The sequence below is a fragment of the Phallusia mammillata genome, chromosome 1, assembly GCF_965637545.1.
Source record: "Phallusia mammillata chromosome 1, kaPhaMamm4.hap1.1, whole genome shotgun sequence".
Lineage (NCBI taxonomy): Eukaryota > Metazoa > Chordata > Ascidiacea > Phlebobranchia > Ascidiidae > Phallusia > Phallusia mammillata.
In genome coordinates, this window is record NC_137252.1 from 21,312,052 (window position 1) to 21,317,365 (window position 5,314).

The 5,314-nt window shown below is 35.1% G+C and overlaps 1 pseudogene; it reads left to right on the forward strand.

The window, feature by feature from the left end:
• The first annotated feature begins 227 nt into the window (after positions 1-227).
• On the forward strand, positions 228-1,474 carry LOC145209029 (uncharacterized; annotated as a pseudogene).
• The last annotated feature ends 3,840 nt before the right edge of the window (positions 1,475-5,314 follow it).

Genomic DNA, 5,314 nt, shown 5'->3' on the forward strand with positions numbered 1-5,314 from the left:
TTTTAGGCACGAGCCGCCACTGCTATATATACAAGAAAGGAACTGTAGAGAGCTGGCAGTGGAGTTAAGAGAGTTTAGGTTTGTTTCAAAAACATCGATTATGCCAAAAAGAAAGACTCAATTTACCAAAGAGCTACAGACAAAATATCCATTTTTTAGAAAAGGGCGAAATATAGCCCTATGGCACGTTTGTTTCAGTAGCCAACAAAGGAAAGCTTAGTTTAGATATGCACGTTGACAGTACGAAGCATAAAAAAGCCGTTAGAGGAGAAACGTCGTCTGTTACAGACTATTTTTGTAAGCCTGGCACACAAACTGAAGATGATGTTGCAGTTGCTGAAGCCACCATGGCATTTCACACTGTCGAGCATCATTAGGCTACAGTTACAGATCTAACGATTGTACATCAGTTCTGATGAGAAAAGTATTTCCAGATTCAAAAATACGCAGAAAGTATGCGTGTGCTCGAACCAAAGTCGAAGCTATTGTAAATAATGTTCTTGCCCCTATGAGTGTTCAATATGTGCTAAACAGTATCGAAGAAAATGAAATAATGTACATCGGAGTAGCAACGAATGGCAGTAACCATAAATCAGCCAAGCTTTTCCCGATTGTGATCCAATATTTTGATTGGCAAAATGGCGGTCTTCAGTCGAAATTACTTGAAGTTAAACCCACTACGAACGAAACTTCTTTGACGATTGCAAATGAAGTTAAAGAAACTTTGACAAAAAGGGATTGTTTAAAAAATGCATTTCTTTCACTGGTGACATTGTAACACCAACTTTGGTGGTTTGGCCCGTAAAAAAGGCAACAACGTTTACTCTCGTTTGCAACAGGACGTGCCCACATTGGTTGGCGTTGGTTGCCCGGCACACATTTTAAATAATTGTGTTCATCATGGAACAAACCAGATGAGCACCGACATTATATTCTCTACAAAACTTTTCAGTATTTTTGAATTTATTGTGTGCGGATATTGTAGCTTTGTGGACATAGAGTATAAAAAACTTCTTTCTCATAGTGTAACCAGATGGCTTTCGCTGTATCCTATCTTATCGAGAACGCTTCAATTGCATTCAGCCTTACAATCACATTTAATTTCTGTTGAAAAACCACCTATTGTGTTGAAACAATTTTATGAAAATGATTTGAGTGTTCTGTACTTGCAACATTTGCAATCGTTTGTAGCCTAGCTGTTTTCAATGAACAAGTTCAGAACATCGAGCGATCAAAAGCATCTATTATGGAAGTCGTGGTTTGTCTTGAGACTGTAAAATCCAAGATTCAAGAAAGACAAAAGCAGGTGTTCGTAACAACGACTCTAAAGTCAAAGCTGCAAAGTCTCAGAGAGGGAGGGAAAGATCGTGAATGTGACGTTTTTATGTCAGATGTTGCAGTATTGTACGAATCTTGCGTTGAATATCTGGACAAATGGACTGCCCTATTTCGTGAAAATGCTTCGAATGGATGATACTTTTGCAAACAACTAAATGGCAAGATGTTGAACCATGTGTGTAGTATCTTTAGGCCTTCTACCATATTTCCATCTCCAAAAAGGAGGACACATTGTTGAAATAACATGAAAAAATATTTAAGGCCACCAAAAAAATAAAAACTTCAGAAATTAGACAGTATACAATAGTTTGGATAAGGTTTAACGTTTATCACATCACAACACTAAAATTCTTCAAAAAATGAGCTGAAGATGTATATTTGGCTGTTTTCAGAGGCATAATTGTCACATATGTATTTGATAAATCAGAAATTCCTTAAAAAGTAGGACATTTGGGCATTTTTTCTTGTCCTCGGAGGACAACTTGGTTTTTGTTAAAAAGGAGGACATGTCCTCCAAAAAGAGGATGTATGGTAGGCCTACAGTATCTGCTTGAAAAAAATGTTGTTTTTGATGAAGCTAAGTTTTTTGACCAATACCAGAACCTATCTAAATTCATGGGAAAACAGTTTGAAACAAACAAAGTTATGTTTCACCAAATGATGGCACATGAATGGTGGACAAACTACAGTATTTTGAAACTTGCAGCACTAGTGAATCTTTCAGCCACAATGGTCAAAAGAAAGGGATTGATTTTTAGTTGATTCAATTTCAAGCATATTAACACTTATGTACAATTTTAGTGATATTTCTTGCAACCAGTATTATGATATTGTAAAAAGTGATTCAACTGTATTAAAGAAAATTAAGGGAACGGAGAAATATGCATGGGCTGCGCAAAAATAAATGAAAATGTGGTTTTAGTTGTGTGCATTAAAAACATTAATCCGCTGGAATACACTGTTTTACTGCCCAAAACCTTTGCTTGTTTCGAATGCACAGGAAAAACAGCTGCTAATGATCTGACAGCAAAGTGCCCTCATTTTCAGTGATGAAAATTTGGTAGCCCTACTCTAAACTGATTTTGTGGGATTGGAAAGAGTATTACCATAGATTACTTAATTCACTAGATGCGCAACTCGTCTGCCGACTAAATATTTAAAAAAATCTCTCGGGTGAATAACTGCATAGAACAAGATGTAACTTTTAATGTGTAGTTATGTTTTGTTGATGTATTTTTTAAACATTTTTATTTTAACAAATCTAATTTAATTACCACGAACGAGAATATATTGGTTTTGCCTTCCTTCAAACGTTGCACGCTTGAATGAACAAGTACACATTTCGTGTGCATTGGTAAGAACATAGACATATTTCGTCGTCTTGTCGATAGTTTTTTGAGCTGCGACGTTTACTTTGATAAAAATGTTTTAGTTTTTGGAATTTTCCTAATAATATTATAAAAAAATAGCAATTAACCTTATTTATGTAGCAAGTTTGGACTTTGAATTCGCTGAATTGGACAATTTGCATTATGTGTACCACCTTGCTGCATATATGGGTTGCCATTATGGTGTCTGCATTTTTGGCCCCGTAGTCAATAAATCCAACTAAGTGGCCTTCCTAGAATACCAATTTTCTTGACTACATGAAAATAATAAATTTAAAAAAACATGAAAAAGTGCATAAATTGCTGCTGTTAACTAACTTTGCATCCACAGAGCATTGACTGCCAATTGGTTGATACCACATGCACCAGAGCCAATATTTTTAACAATCTACCATACAGTGTTTTTTTAGGATTGTGTGATGATATGTCAGTTCAAAAAATTATGTGTTAAATTGCAACTTATACCTGTACTACTGTAAAGTACGTGATGATGGCAATATAAGAACACCACTGGTTCTGAGATGATTATATGCTGCTGAAGCTCTAGCAAACAACTCAATTACCCAATGAACCACATCAGGGTGGTACCGTCTCCGATTAATGGTCTTTGAAGCATTTTTACATTGCATTTTTAAAAAATGAAGCTTGCCACTCATTAGTGAGTGTTTTTGACTCTTAACCAAATCCTGCAGATGGAAAATGACACATTACTGTTCCAAAATTAAATGAGAAACATTTGAATCTGCATACCAAGATATCCTAATGAATTCGGTCATCCACTGTTACCAATTCTTCTTCACTAGTTGCACTGGATTTCATTTGCTGCACTCTGTTGCGTTCCATTTTTTGCCATACTTTGCACACATTTTACACATTACCGGCCCTTTTTCTGTTACTGTGTTTGAAGATCAGGTGATCTAGTTTTAAATGTGTTGCCATATATACTGGCTACATTGCAGTGAGGTGAGCGAATTATGATTGTGCCTGTCAGGGCGTTCCATGCTTGTATGACATGTTTATTAATATTCTTGTTTTTCCTGCTTACTCCCATACAAAGTTTAAAGTTATCCAATTCCCCTGTAATGATGCAAAAAAAAAAAAAAACCTAATGGTAAAAACTATCTTGTTTTAAAAGCAGGTGTTATACTTAAAAATGCATTTAAAGTTGATTTCCTCAATGGAGTAATACCCAAGGATAGTGGTTTAACTCACCATCCATAAAATGGAGCCCATTCAACACAAAAATTTTAACATACAGAAACCCAGATTAATTCATAATAAACATAACTGTACCTTATGTATGCTTTAAAAATTTTATTTTTATATTGTTCTACCAAAAGGTATTTGCCTTTTCTATAAAATGACCACTTTTCTAAATGTACAACTTTTTGTTTAAAATGAATTGTTAACTTAAGAAGTGTGTACTAACTTTCAGCTGAGGACCTAATTGTTTAAAAGCTTTCTCAACACTTTTAACGCTGTGGTGTTTAACTTATGAAAGAACCTTTCTGTCAAATGGAGCTTTTCTGCTTGTCTTGGCCACAAAAAATGATTTTAGCTGTAATAAACATTTATATGTTCATGGGCAATGTTACCAATTTTGTCCTGTAATGCTGTTTAGGAATTTTTTTGGATGGCAAAGCACCAATTTTTAACTTTTTTCAGCAACCAATAATCAGCAGATCGCTTTTTTCAAAGTGATCTTCACATATGACAACAGAAGTGGGTTAAAAGGAAATTAATATTACGTTTCTTTATGAAGCATGTATTATGTCTCCCTAAGTTGGGTCACGCAATGAGAGCACACATTTTTGTAAATTGCCGTAATGTTTCTTCATATCAGAGTTGCTTTGAAATTCAGGAAATTTTAAACAAAGATTTTTTGCCATTGGCACGGTGTGGCTAACCTAGCTATTACACAGAAATACAACTAAATCACAAATACGAGAATTTAGTCTTGCCCACGGTATATTTAACATTAAAAAATCAATCAAACAAAAACGGTTGGTGATCCTTTTAAAACACACAATAAACTTTTAAAAACGAATAAAATACACGAGATACATGACACTTACGTAACCTGCAAGTTTATTATCGCTTCAATTCCAAAGTTATTTGACGTTTAATGCAAGAAATTGCGATTTTTTGCCAATATCTTCACTCTTCACCCATTGCCCGCCATTGTAAAGAAGCCCATGTGTACTGGTTCATTCAAGCGTGACCTGTCTGAGCGATTTCGCCGAGTTGCGCATCTAGTGAATTAAGTTATCTATGGCAGTGGTCGTCAACCTATGGGTCGCGACCCCAAGTGGGGTCGCCTAAACTTTGTCTGGGGTCGCAATACGTCGCTTTAATTTATTGCATTTTAAAATTGATTACAGAAAATAAAACTAATATTATGTTCTTTTAGATCGCAACTTTTGCTCTTGTTTTGTGTTACAGCTTGCTACCTCATGTTGCAATTAAATCGTGGTAGTGAAAAAACACAAAATGACTCAACACTATAAGTTTGTATTATTTAAGGTGACACCAGAACGAGTGAATAGTTATTTATGTAACGTACCCAACTATGTCAAATTTTTCTATTC